The sequence below is a fragment of the Saccopteryx bilineata genome, chromosome 3 (genome assembly GCF_036850765.1).
Source record: "Saccopteryx bilineata isolate mSacBil1 chromosome 3, mSacBil1_pri_phased_curated, whole genome shotgun sequence".
Taxonomy (NCBI): domain Eukaryota; kingdom Metazoa; phylum Chordata; class Mammalia; order Chiroptera; family Emballonuridae; genus Saccopteryx; species Saccopteryx bilineata.
The window spans coordinates 293,963,175-293,978,216 of NC_089492.1; the positions used below are offsets into that span (position 1 = coordinate 293,963,175).

Genomic DNA, 15,042 nt, shown 5'->3' on the forward strand with positions numbered 1-15,042 from the left:
CACTCAGTTTCACATTCTTTGGTTGTATCCCATGTGTGTCCTGACTGGAGATCGGACCCATAACCTTTTTATTTAGAGGCAATGCCCTTAACTGATTGATCTAACCATCCCAGTTCTAATAATGTACTTTAAAGTTAATGTATGTACATTACTATTATTCTTTTTGTATTTTCCTGAAGTGAGAAACGGGGGCAGAAAGACAGATTCCAGTATGCATCTGACAAGGATTCACCAGGTATTCCCACTAAGGGGTGATGCTCTGCCCATCTGGGACATTGCTCTGTTGCAACCGTAGCTATTCTAGCACCTGAGGTGAAGGCCATGGATCCATCCTCAACGCCCGGGCTGAGTTTGCTCCGATAGAGCTTTGACTGCAGGAAAGGTAGAGATTGATGGAGAGAAAGGAAAGGGAGAAAGCTGGAGAAACAGATGAGTACTTCTCCTGAATGCCCTGACTGGGAATTGAACATGTAATATCTACATGCCGGGCCAACACTCTACCACTGAGCCAACTTGCCAGGGATTGTACATTACTACTTTTTGATATAATTTTTTTTAAAAAAAAAACTTCATTTTAGACAGGAGAGAGAGAGAGAGAAGTGAGGAGCAGGAAGCATCAACTCCCATATGTGCCTTGACCAGGCAAGCCCAGGTTTTTGAACTGGCAACCTCAGCATTCCAGGTCGACACTTGATCCACTGCGCCACCACAGGTGAGGCCTGATATAATTTTATATCACAACACACTATGTTAATATATGTTATACATATAAATTTTATATACTCTGGGAAATTACAAATTAATTTTGTAATTTGTAATTTTGTGATTATCGTTACTGGCATATTCCATTGATTGGTCTGAGACCCAACAAGCGTTGCCTCGGAATACCTGTAATTGCAGTCTTTCATGTCCTCAACATGTTCTTCATTGTTTAAAGAAGATTAGAGGCAGAAGCATCTGTTCAAATCCAGCCTGGTCCTAGCCACTCTGGCACAGGCAGAGCTGAGACTTTTGATATCATCAGAGGCAGATGACCTTAAGTATTCGTGTCTGTTTTGTGACATTAAATTTGCCTAAGGGTCTGACCTGAAGCAGGATAGATAGCATGAACAACTTCAGCGACCTGTTCCAGTGACATTCTGCTGAAAACTCCTGATGGCAGATGGCCTATTTGACATGAAACAGAATGCCTTGCAGTCAGAAAGAGCACATCCTGAAGAAAGAAAGGCAGCACCAGTGACAACTATGCCCTAGAAATCACTTCTACTGGCGGCGCTAGACTGCACTTAGTAGTCTGAATGTATTCTCGGGAAATATGCAGTGGTCAGACTCAGCCGGTTTGCACCAGTTCAGCAGAACCGATATCAATTTTGTGTTGAGTTTAGAGAAACAGATGTTAAAATATCACTTATAATCAGAGTTCTCTCTAAGGTGGGTGCCTGAGAAGCCAACCTATGTGAAAATCACAAATTTACTTTTCTTACTCTTTTTTTTTTTATGTTCATCTGTGCAATAGAATATTCTACGGGCTTGTAGAAATCTTTATTCTGTCCATAGGTGAAAAAAATTGGCAAGTGCAGATGCCAATCAAGAAGCAATATAAGCTGACCTGTGGTGGTGCGGTGCATAAAGCATTGACTTGGAATGCTGAGGTCGCTGGATCAAAACCCTGGGCTTGCCCAGTCAAGGCACATGCAACAAGCAGTCAATGAACAATTAAAGTGAAGCAACTATGTCTTGATACTTCTTGTTCTCTCCCGTCCTCTCTCTGTAAAATCAATAAATAAATTTTTTTAAAAAACAATAGAGAGGCTGACAGAGAAGACCCAGGTAAAAATCCCCAAGGTTTGACTTGAGCGTAGGCTCATCAGTTTGCGTGCATGGTTGCTGGCTTGAGTGTGAGATCATAGATATGACTCCATGGTCAATGGCTTAAAGCCCAAGGTCGCTGGCTTCAGTCCAAGTTTGCTGAATTGAGAAAGGGTTCATGAGCTCTTTTGGAGGCCATTGGTCAAAGCACATATGAGAAAGCAATGAATGAACAATAAGGTACCACAATGATATTTGAGACTTCTCATTTCTCTTTCTTCCTGTCTTTATGTACCTATCTTTCCCATTCTCTGTCTCTCTGTCACAGAAAAAAAAAAAAAGGAGGCAATATGTAAATATCTTAACAGTTTTATTGTACTTTTGTCAGGTATTATTTAATATTTTTTCATTAATATTTTGAAACATAACAATGTAGTTTTGTGTACCTCTTTTATTCTCATTTCAGTATTAAATGCATGAAATGATAAACTACCTTTGTTCTATTTTTTTAATACTGAAAACGTTCATTAGGGTAGAGAACTAAATTTAAATTAGTTCAATCGTACCACTGAAACATTTCCCCAAATCCAATCCTGTAGCAGGCTAAGGAATTAGAGAATCTTCTTTTGACTTGAAGTACTACATTATCCAGAATACTCATTTCCAGTTGTGTACTACTGGAGGAATGACATTACTCAGAATGCTCATTTTCAGGAGAGTAGTACTGTAAGAACTACACTCCCCAGAATGCTCATACCGGGTTCGCAGTAGTAGAGGGCAGGACTTTCAATGCTTTACATCCCATTATTTCCTTTTTTTTTTTTTTTTACAGAGTCAGAGAGAGGGATAGATAGGGACAGACAGATGAGAACAGAGAGATGAGAAGCATCGATCATTAGTTTTTCATTGCGAAACCTTAGTTCATTGATTGCTTTCTCTTATGTGCCTTGACCGCGGACCTTCAGCAGACCGAGTAACCCCTTGTTTGAGCCAGCGACCTTGGGTCCAAGCTGGTGAGCCTTGCTCAAACAAGTGGAGCCCGCGCTTAAGCTGGCAACCTCGGGGTCTCAAACCTTGGTCTTCCATGTCCCAGTACGATGCTCTTTTCCCTGCGTCACCACCTGGTCAGGCCATTTACCCTTCTTTTTTTTCTTCTTTTTTTTTGTATCAATATTTTTGTGAAGTTGGAAACGGGGAGGCAGTCAGACAGACTCCCGCATGCACCCGACCAGGATCCACCCGGCATGCCCACCAGGTGGCGATGCTCTGCACATTCGGGGTGTCGCTCTCTTGCGACCAGAGCCATTCTAGTGCCTGAGACAGAGGCCATGGAGCCATCCTCAGTGCCTGAGCCAACTTTGCTCCAATGGAGCTTTGGCTGCAGGAGGGGAAGAGAGACACAGAGAGGAAGGAGAGGGGGAGGGGTTGAGAAGCAGATGGGCGCTTCTCCTGTGTGCTCTGGCGGGGAATCGAACCGGGACTCCTTCACGCCAGGCCGACGCTCTACCACTGAGCCAACCTGCCAGGGCCCATTTACTCTTAATGGAGTATCACAGCGTCAGGAGTTACCAATGATGGTGGGATTGGACGCAAAAGGTGAAAAAGTGGAGTACCTAAGGCTAGTGTGAGGCTCTGTGTGGATCCCCGAGTGACCCGCGCCTGGGCAGGACAGCAACTGCTGGCCGGAGTCACCACCCCGCCCACCGCTCCTGCCACACCTGTAGAGTGCTTTGGCGGCGGACATGCTGAGGCGTGGGACTGAGGTGAGCGCATCCCCTGCACCTCACCCCTTCGAACCCCGATCCCTGGTGCAGGGACCGGTCACGTCCTGCAGCCCAGGCCCCAGCGTCCCAGACCATGAGGCACTCGTTGGAGACACCCAGTGTGACAAGGCTGGGAGAGGTGACAAGCTGAGGGAGCGTGGACCCGGGAGAGACCCGGAAGACTGAGATTCCTCTCTGTCTGCATGAAACAGTCTGCGGTGCAGTCACGTCGTCACTGAGAGGCTGAGGATTGTACCTCATTCTGAGAGTCCTTGGAGCCATGGAAGGTTGTGAACGAAGAGGATCAGAGCCTGCATTATACGTTAACTGTTTAAATTCTGGTGAGAGAGTGAACAGACTGGAATGGGGAAATGAGGACAGCAAGACCCAGGGAGAGGTGTCCTTGTGCAAGGTCACAGAGCTGATGAGAGGCAGCACTGAGGACTGCATCAGAGAGGAGGTCACCAGACTTCAGGGTTGGTCAGGGATAGAAAGGGACCTGCTTACCTGGAGAAAAATGTGGTTGTATGTGACTTCCTACAAGATCTAAAGTTGAAAAACCAATGTTGCCTTGCTAAACTATTTAGTTGGTTATACTTAATTTATAGGTGGGTTAGTTAGGTAGTTCACGATGTAAAATGAAAGTAATTAGAAAGTCAATTGAATACGTAAAGACACTCATAGTAAGCCAAATACCATAGATCAGGGGTTCCCAAACTACGGCCCGTGGGCCGCATGCGGCCCCCTGAGGCCATTTATCCGGCCCGCGCCACACTTCTGGAAGGGGCACCTCTTTCATTGGTGGTCAGTGAGAGGAGCATAGTTCCCACTGAAATACTGGTCAGTTTGTTGATTTAAATTTACTTGTTCTTTATTTTAAATATTGTATTTGTTCCCATTTTGTTTTTTTACTTTAAAATAAGATATGTGCAGTGTGCATACGGATTTGTTCATAGTTTTTTTTATAGTCTGGCCCTCCAACGGTCTGAGGGACAGTGAACTGGCCCCCTGTGTAAAAAGTTTGGGGACCCCTGCCATAGATTTTAATTTATTCATGGTTAAGACTAGTGGATGGCTAAGTCTAGGTCCTCGCTTCAGTGGGGCCCTGAAAGAACTTTCTTGGAGAGGCACAGAGCTTTGTGGCAGTTGCCAAATGGTTGTCATGGGCCATGTGGAGTTTGAGTTGGTGTCTCAGGAAACTTTGATCTTCACCCTCGCTACTCATATCTGGTTTGGCCACAGCTCAAGTCATTGAGTTGCATTATCATACCTCAAACATAAGTCACATACTAGCTTTACAAATTTGACAGATGAAGTTACCAGAAAAAAAGTAACCCAGTTACACCTTGGTAATTGGGCCTTCATTAGGGGGCTTTCATGTAAAATATAGTTAATCTAATTCCCATCTAATCTAAAACTATAGTTAATCAGTTAAAATATGAAGTTCTCTCAGAATGGCATAAGCTGGTTACACCTAAATCACTTTCCTTTTTACATTTTATATTAACTTGATTTTATGTTTACTGTAACAACTCTGTAAAATAGAAAAGAAAGGACAGCATGTCAGTTTCTTCCTGGTGGTAACACTACCTTATAGTGTTTCCAGACTCTTCCCTAGGCATTTATTCAGCTCTTGAATATGGGGACCCTCAGGATATGCTGAATCCTTATTTTTTGAATGCTGGCCAGAGGTAACATCTGGATGCTCCCGTTTCTGGTGTCAACGTAAGAAATTTTCAAAAGTATATCAAATTTATAAAAATGTTTATTTGAGCCATAGGGACTACAATTGCCAGAAAAGGAAATATCAACAGTGCGAGAAAATGCTCCAGAAAATGGCAATTTTGATACATATTTTATCAGAATCAAAGTAGGAAGTCATACAAGGTTTACCTTAAATACACTGGTGATAGATTATGGAGGGGGAACAAAGCAAAACAGGAAAATCTATGAGTTCTATAACAAGTGAAAATACATACTTCTTTCACACTGGGGTGTATATGTTAGTTAACAGTTACTTAACATAAAATAACAGTAAGGAGTTTTCTGGTCTTTCATCGGTCACAGTGTTTGTCTCATGAGGGATCAGGGAAAAGGAAATTATCCTGGCATTCCAAAGATCTGTTATCAAAAGGACAATAGACAGCCTCAGTTAAGGTAAAATTATACTATTTTCAGGGAAGATACTGGTTTAGGACATGACTACGTACCATAAAAGTTTTAATTTCAGCCATTCTCTATATTTTCAGCCTCCAAGCTCTGTTATACAGGCTTCCGCAGAAATTCTCTGGTTTAGTATATGACCCACCCTTATTCCTTTGGTCCACCCTGGCAGCAAATACAATCAGTTATGGAAGGTTATTCAGGGAGCAACACCTGCATGTGGGAATGCTTGGAGGAGCCACAGAGCTGAAAGTAGGTAGCACAGGTCTTCATTCTTTGTATTTAAAACAAGGATTCTGGAATCAAAAATCTGACCTGCAAATGGCCCAATGATAATTTAGTCTTCTGCTGTGGAGATAATGGGGACTTTGCACTGAATGAAGAAGTTAATCTTTCATCAGTTTAAGAAGCTTCCTGTACCTGCATAGTGTAGACACATTGTGGGTTAAGAGAGGTTACAAGAAGACCAGGACTAGGCGAGTGCTGTATTCCAAAGCAGTGCATCTTGACTAGTTGTGGCCATGGAGGTAGAAAGAAACGTTAAATTATTGTTATCTTCCTATTTATTTATTTATTTATTTATACAGAGAGAATCAGAGGGAGAGAGGAAAGGAGAGAGATGTGAAGGGTCAACTCATTGTTGCAGGACTTTAGTTGTTTTTTTATCACTTCTTATATATATCTCTTGGCTGGGATGTGTTGAGAGCCAGTGACCCCTTGCTCAAGCTAGCGAACTGGGGCTGAACCAGTGCCTTTATGCTTCAATCCAGTTACCATAAGATCATGTCAATGATACCATGCTCAAGCCAGGTCCCTGCCCTAAAGTTAGTGAGCCTGTGCTCAAGCCAGATGAGACAGGAATCAAGCTGGTTACTTCAGAGTTTCAAAACTGGCATCTCAGTGTCCCTAATCAATGATAGTCTAGACACTGTGCCAGCACCAAACTATTGGTTCAGTTTTTAGAAGGAGAACCTAGTAGTGCTTTAGATTTGCAGCTGTGGAAGAAAATAGGAGTTTAGGATGACCCAGGGGTTTCCTTAGCAGCCAGAACTTTGGAGAATGGATCAGCTGGACTGGAGAAGTAAATTTAATATTTTTGTGAATATTATAAGATATTGTTCTTGTGAACAGTTTTATAAGTTTGAAAGAACAGTGAGTGGAGACATCAAGTTGGCAGCTGAACAGAAAGGCCTGGATATTTGGGAAGTGTTCTTGATGGAGAGACAAAAGTTGTAGCTCTTTGTGCAGTAGGGTAGTGTTATGGATGACTGGGGAGCTACCGCAGAGTGAGTGATCCCTTGTTCAAGCCAGCGACCTTTGGGCTCAAGCCAGTGACCATGGGTTCATGTCTATGATCTCACCCTCAAGCCGGTGACCCCATGCGCAAGGTGGATGGGCCTGTGCTCAAGCCAGCAACCTCGGGATTTCCATTTTGGGTGGTGTGTGTGTCTTAGGTACATGCTCTATCCACTGCTTCACTACCTGGTTAGACATGTGGGTAAGATTAATATGTAGTATGACTGTGGGGTCTCAAACACACTGTTCTGGATTCCTTTTTATTACCTCTGGCAGGTTGGTGTGACTTTTGAGGATGTTGCCCTGTACTTCTCCAGGGAAGAATGGTGCCTCTTTGATGAGGCTCAGAGATACCTGTACCTGGATGTGATGCTGGAGAACTTTGCACTTATACCCTCACTGGGTAAGACCCTGACTCTCCTGGAGCACTTTGAGCATGCCTGCGCCCCCTTTTAAATCAGGCTTGTTCTTTGCTTTTTCTATTTTAAGCTCCAAGAGACCAAATGAGACTTATACAAAGGAGCCAATGGAAAACAGCATCTGGACTTGGGATCAACCTGATTCTTTTTTCTGGAACCTTCATTTTTGCCTCACAGTCTCAAGCTTTAATAAACTTACTCTCACATTAAAAAAAAAAAAAAAATCACAGCCTGACCAGGCGGTGGCGCAGTGGATAGAGCATCGGACTGGGATGCATAGGACCCAGGTTCGAGACCCCAAGGTCGCCAGCTTGAGTGCAGGCTCATCTGGTTAAAGCAAAAAGCCCACCAGCTTGAACCCAAGGTCGCTTGCTCAGCAAGGGGTTACTCGGTCCGCTGAAGGCCCGCAGTCAAGGCACATATGAGAAAGCAATCAATGAACAACTAAGGTGTCGCAATGGGCAACGAGAAACTAATGATTGATGCTTCTCATCTCTCTCCGTTCCTGTCTATCCCTCTCTCTGTCTCTGTAAAAAAATAAACAAATAAATAAAATTTTAAAAAACACACACAAAAAACAAGCCTGACTAGTGGCACGGTGGATAAAGTGTCAGACTGGGATGCAGAGGATCCATGTTTAAAACCTTGAGGTTACCGGCTTGTGTGCAGGCTTATGCAACTTGATCACAGGATTAATGCCTTGTGTGTGGAATCATAGACATGACCCCATGGTCACTGGATTGAGTCTAAGGTTACTGGATTGAGTAAAAGGTCACTGGCTCAACTGGAGCCGCCAGTCGAGTCACATATAAAAAACAATCAATAAACAATCATATCCGGCCCTGGCCGGTTGGCTCAGTGGTAGAGCATCGGCCTGGCGTGCAGGAGTCCCGGGTTCGATTCCCGGCCAGGGCACACAGGAGAAGCGCCCATCTGCTTCTCCACCCCTCCCCCTCTCCTTCCTCTCTGTCTCTCTCTTCCCCTCCCGCAGCCGAGGCTCCATTGGAGCAAAAACATGACCGGGGTGCTGGGATGGCTCCTTGGCCTCTGCCCCAGGCGCTAGAGTGGCTCTGGTCACGACAGAGCGACGCCCCGGAGGGGCAGAGCATCGCCCCCTGGTGGGTGTGCTGGGTCAATCCCGGTCGGGCACATGCGGGAGTCTGTCTGACTGCCTCCCTGTTTCCAGCTTCAGAAAAATAAAAAGTTAAATTAAATTAAAAAATAAATAAAAAATAAATAAATAAACAATCATACCCACATATGAAAATGCTACTAGGAGTCAATGCTTCTCATCTATTTTCTTTTCTATATCGTTCTCTCTGTCTGTCTCTATCTGTTCCACACTTAAATTATTTTCATTTTGTTTCTATATGTAGCTTGGTAAGCTTTTTAAAATTATTTATTTTGAAGTCTTTTTTTGTGACAGAGAAAGAGAGAGAGACAGGGAAAAACAGACAGAAAGGAAGAAGATGCAAAGCATCAGTACTTTATGTAGCTCCTTTGTCTCCTTAGCTGTTTATTGATAGCATTTTTTGTATGTGCCTTGGCCAGGGACTTGCAGCTAAGCAGATGACCCCTTGCTGAAGCCAGTGACCTCGGGCTTCAAGCCAGTGATCTTTGGACTTAAGCCTGCGACTGCACGCTCAAGCCGGTGTGCCCCCACTCAAGCCACATGAGCTCCAATCAAGCCAGTGACCTTGGGGTTTCAAACCTGGGTCCTCTGTGTCAGAGGAAACTGCTCACCCACTACACCACTGCCCGGTCAGGCACCCTGCCCCTATTCTTTGTGTTTTATTTTACACTTGCTTTTTTGTGGTGTTGTTCTGAGATCTTCAACCTTTGCTGACTGTTGAGTTCAAGGATTTTATAACAGTCTTTACTCATAGTCTAACTCGCTTATTTTGAAAATAATTCTACAGAATAGTGCCTAGCTGTGAAAGATGGACATTTGTGATGAAGTTACTTTCTTGTTATAACATCAGCATGTGTTTTACTAGAGTTTATTTTGTTGTTGTGGTTCAGGTTACTGCTATGAAACAGAGGATGTGGAGAAACTTATTGAACAGAACATTTCTGTAACAGTGTCACAGGCAAAGAATCCTAATATAGCTTTGTCTTCCCAGAAGAGTCACTCATGTGAAAGTTGTGGAGCAGTCTTGAGAAACATTTTTCTCTTGGTTGATCAGCAGTGAACACAAAAGGGCCAGAAACTGCTGAGGTGTGGGACATGTTTAAAAGAATTTTTTTTCAGTTCACAGTATGTTCGGAACTAGGATCTGCACAAGAAAAAGAAGCCTTTGAGAAGAGGTGTGCACAGCATCTCACTTGTGAAGGGCTGCAATTTTCACGTGTCCCAGAAACTTTCTACTTGTGGAGAGGTTGGGTAAGGTATCCTTACATCTTCAACAGCCAGATACTCACACCAGGGACAGATCAAATGAAAGGTCTATATCCTCGGGTGACTTCTCAAAGGAGAAAAAGTTATTACAACAGAAAACAATGTAAGAAAGTCACTGGGTGCAACAAGACACATTTTCAGGACCGTGGTGTCCATAATGTAAGACAGGGGTTTTTTTTTTTGTATTTTTCTGAAGCTGGAAACGGGGAGAGACAGTCAGACAGACTCCCGCATGCTCCCGACCGGGATCCACCCAGCACGCCCACCAGGGACGATGCTCTGCCCCTCCGGGGCGTTGCTCTGCCGCGACCAGAGCCACTCTAGCGCCTGGGGCAGAGGCCAAGGAGCCATCCCCAGCACCCGGGCCATCTTTGCTCCAATGGAGCCTTGGCTGCGGGAAGGGAAGAGAGAGACAGAGAGGAAGGGGGGAGGGTGGAGAAGCAAATGGGCGCTTCTCCTATGTGCCCTGGCTGGGAATCGAACCCGGGTCCCCCGCACACCAGGCCGACGCTCTACCGCTGAGCCAACCGGCCAGGGCCTGTTTTTTTTTTTCAGAAGCAGAGATAGACAGGGACACACAGACAGGAATGGAGAGAGATGAGAAGCATCAATCATTAGTTTCTCGTTGTGACTTCTTAGTTGTTCATTGATTGCTTTCTCATAGGTGCCTTGACCGTGGGCCTTCAGCAGACTGAGTAACCCCTTGCTGGAGCCCAGCGACCTTGGGTCCAAGCTGGTGAGCTTTTTGCTCAAACCAGATGAGCCACCACTCAAGCTGGCAACCTTGGGGTCTCGAACTTGGATCCTTCCACATCCTAGTCCGACGCTCTATCTACTGCGCCACCGCCTGGTCAGGCAAGAGAGGGTTTTGTGTGTCATGAATGTAAAAAATATTTTTAAAAATCTCAGCCTTTGAGTCTTCACAGTGGAGAAAGGCCTTATGAGTGCCATGAATGTGGAGAATCTTTTATCTGTAAAAATTACTTTCACCATCATTAAAGAGTTCACACAGGAGAAAGGCTTTATGGGTGCAATGAATGTAGCAAATTTTTTCATACTACCGGTGGCCTTTAATATCATCAGAGAATTCACAGAGTAGTAAGGACTTATGAGTGCAGTAAATGTGGAAAATCTTTTTCCAGTAGCACTGGGCTTTGATATCATCAGGGAGTTTACAAAAGAGAAAGTCCCAATGAGTACAGTGAATGTAGGAAATTCTTTATCATAAAAAGTTCTTTCCATTGTCATCAGAGTTCACACTGGAGAAAGGCCTTTTCAGTGCAGCGAATGTGGAAAATCTTTTCCCTTCAATTTTTAGCTAAAGACATGACAGTTTACATTAGAGGACATTCTTAGATATATTGGAAATGTACAGTTTCTAAATAAATGTTAACAACAATGTAGGTAACTTTGAGGCTGTATTTGTGTAATTTTAATTTTCTAAACCCAAATGTGTATGTATGGAGATTTTCCATGTTTTACCTAGGTGGGAAGCACGTGTGTCTATGTTGTACTTTCTAAGATGTCCAAGACTCTTGCCAAATTTATGTCTTTGCAAAGTTATTTCACCTGTACCATCTAGCAGGTTTCCACTGTTTACATCAGCCACCATCCTAATGTCTTTAGAGATTCTGATTTGATGGACTAAATTATAGGTAGTTTGAGCTGTTAGGGGATCAGCACTTCTTTAACTCTGATAAGTTGTGACATGGACCTGACTCAGTGTTGACCTCAGAGATCATCATATGTGTTCAGCTGGCAGCTTGCAGAGGGACTGCTTTTTCAGGGACCTGGTTTCCCTGAATATCTGTGATGTATATTTCCAATGTTGAAGTCACCAATGCAAGAAATGCCACAGCCATGTACCAAGTTTTATAATATAATGAAGGCCCTTTTCCTTGAGTAATTTTTAGCTTTGAATGTTATATTTACTATGTTGTAATAAGTAGATTTTGACTCTAGGGCGTGAAGAATGCAACAACTTTTAATGGGTCTCAAATTTTTTCTGCCTTCAAAGGGAGACACAGTGTGGTGCTGAAATTAGCTTTTGCCAAATTTTTATTCTAGCCCATATCTTCCTAGTATAAACTGCAAGATTCTGTGGCCCTGATGTGGAGCCTGGATTCCATGAGTTTTAAGAGACTCAGAGATCACTTTGAAGTGTTGATAGGTGTTGCAACATCACTTGCTTCTGGGAACACATAATATTTTTTCTTGTTTACAAGGACTGCCAGTATTGGTGAAAGAAATTACTTTTTAAAGTGTTGCAAAGGGCTGTGTGTGTGTGTGTGTGTTTTTAAATTTCTGAGAGAAGGGGAGACAGAGAGACAGACTCCTGCATGCTCCATGACCTGGATCCAAATGCCAGTTTTATTAAGGGGCGATACTCTGCCCATTTGGGACATTGTTCCATTGCTCAGCAACCAAGCTCTTCTTAGCGCCTGAAGCAGATTCAATGGAGAATTCCTCAGGAGAACGGACCAATTCACTCTAATTGAGCCATGGCTTCAGAAATGGATGAGAGAGAGAGAAGTAAGAGGGGGAGGATTGGGGAAACAGATGGGTGCTTTTCCTGTGTGCCCTTACCGGGAATCGAACCAGGGACATCAGCATGCCTGGTTGATTCTCTACCACTGAGCCACCTAAACAGGACATTATGTTTGTTAATGTCTGCAGTTCCATGGCTAACATTTTCATGCTAACAAAAATATCTGTTATTATGCTTCAAAATGAAATTTTTTTCTATTTAAAATATTCATTTTTTTCAAGTGATATAAACTTATTTTATGTTTACATAATGCATCTTAGCTTTTTCATTTGAAATGTTTGTCCTACATTACTTTGTTATATTTGTCATATGTGTCATGGTGTAACAAGGTCAAATGTTTAGTAAAATTTTCCAGATTTCTCAATGTGAACATGCATTGCTTGATTTTTTTTTTTTTACAATGACAGAAAGAGAGTCAGAGAGAGGAATAGATAGTGACAGACAAAAATGAAGAGATGACAAGCATCAATCATCAGTTTTTTGTTGCAACAACTTAGTTGTTCATTGATTGCTTTCTCATATGTGCCTTGACTGCGGGCCTTCAGCAGACCAAGTAACCCCTTGCTCGAGCCAGCGACCTTGGGTCCAAGCTGGTGAGCTTCTTTCTCAAGCCAGATGAGCCCGTGCTCAAGCTGGCAACCTCAGGGTCTAAAACCTGGGTCCTCCTCATCCCAGTCCTACTTTCTACCTACTGTGCTACCACCTGGTTCAGTGCATTGCTTGATTGAGATGTGTTCAGTTGACCTTCACAGATAACATGTTTTCATAAACATGAATGCAAGAACCTCTACCTGCAACATGATTATAACTCAATAAAGGCTCAGATGATGGTTTTCATTTTTTAGAAATAAGTATTTAAATTAAAGTATTAACATTATTATATTTGACATAATCCTTAGGCATGCTAGGTAGATTTTAATTCTGTAGCATGTGAACATAAATTTTATATGCACTGGGGAACCAACAAATTAGTATGACCAGTTTTATTGCCATTATTCACTTGGTTACACTGGAACAAAACCTGCATGTCTCAGGAATGCTCATAATTGCATTTCTTTGATGTTGTCAACATGTTCCCCATTGTGTGTAATAAACTAGAGGCAGAGGACTCAGATCAAATATAGGTTGACTCTAGCCACATTGCTGAATATGCAGAGCTGAGATTTCTATTAGCTTGTGTTTTGTGCCACTAAATTTGCATAGTGGGCCCAACTGAGGCAGTGCACATAATGTTAGGTTTTGGTTTTTTTTTGTTTGTTTGTTTGTTTTTGTGTTTTTTTTGCATTTTTCTGAAGCTGGAAACAGGGAGAGACAGTCAGACAGACTCCCGCATGCGCCCGACCGGGATCCACCCGGCACGCCCACCAGGGGGCGACGCTCTGCCCACCAGGGGGCGATGCTCTGCCCATCCTGGGCGTCGCCATGTTGCGACCCTCCTGGGTGTCGCCATGTTGCGACCAGAGCCACTCTAGCGCCTGGGGCAGAGGCCACAGAGCCATCCCCAGCGCCCGGGCCATCTTTGCTCCAATGGAGCCTTGGCTGCGGGAGGGGAAGAGAGAGACAGAGAGGAAGGCGCGGCAGAGGGGTGGAGAAGCAAATGGGCGCTTCTCCTATGTGCCCTGGCTGGGAATCGAACCCGGGTCCTCCGCACGCTAGGCCGACGCTCTACCGCTGAGCCAACCGGCCAGGGCCAATGTTAGGTTTTTTAAATCAACTTCCCACAGTGACATTCTGCTTGAAGAGGCCACGTGCCAAATGGCCTGATAAACAAGAAACTGGCAGGTGCCTGACATCATAAAGAGCAGATCCTGAAGAAAGACATGCAAGAACATCTGCTAAAGTTAAGTCACACATGCACGCCACATATAACCATGACCTAGAAATAGGCCCTGGACAGTGGACTCAATGAATACAGCATCAGCCTGGAATATGAACATCCCTGGTTTGATTCCTCATCACAGCACACATTAAAAAATGACCATCGGCTTCTCTTCTCCTCTCTCTTTCCCTCTTGCAGCCAGTGCCTCAGTTTGTTCAAGTGTCAGCCCCAGGCACTGAGGATTGCTCAATGGATTTGAGAAATAGCCCCAGATGGAGGTTGCTGGGTGGATCCCAGTAGGGGCACATGTGGGAGTCTATACTATTCTTTTCCCTTCGCACTTAAAAAAATTACCTCAACTAAAGTGCATTAGAAAGCACTTGATATTTTTGGTGTATATTTGGGGTTCATGCCCCAATATCTACACTGGGCAGGCCAGAAACTGAGAACAAGGCCCATACACCAGGCTAGAAGCCAGATCTTTTCTTAACCTTCTATATCTATCTGTCTCTTAATTTTTTTTTATATCTTCAAACAAAGCAGGATTAATATCTGAATCCCTAACTGCATACGACCACTCATTTTTGGGTGAGCCCACACTCTCTTTGTTCAATATGTACAGTATTTCTTATAAACTTTCACTGTGCTTGCTTCTGCAGTTGTCTTCTCTAAGTTCTTTCTCCCAAAAAACACAAGACTGAGGGCTGAGGATTGAGATCCACTTTTGGAACGACCCTGGCCTGAGTGAACGGACAGTACAACTCTTCTTAGGGTTTTCATCTGATGTTACGTTTATCCACTGGAATTTTATCTATTGTGCCAGCTGT

At 43.7% G+C, this 15,042-nt stretch overlaps 1 pseudogene; it reads left to right on the plus strand.

Moving 5' to 3' along the window:
- Window positions 1–6,256: 6,256 nt before the first annotated feature.
- On the plus strand, window positions 6,257–9,837 carry LOC136330101 (zinc finger protein 211-like; annotated as a pseudogene).
- Window positions 9,838–15,042: the final 5,205 nt, after the last annotated feature.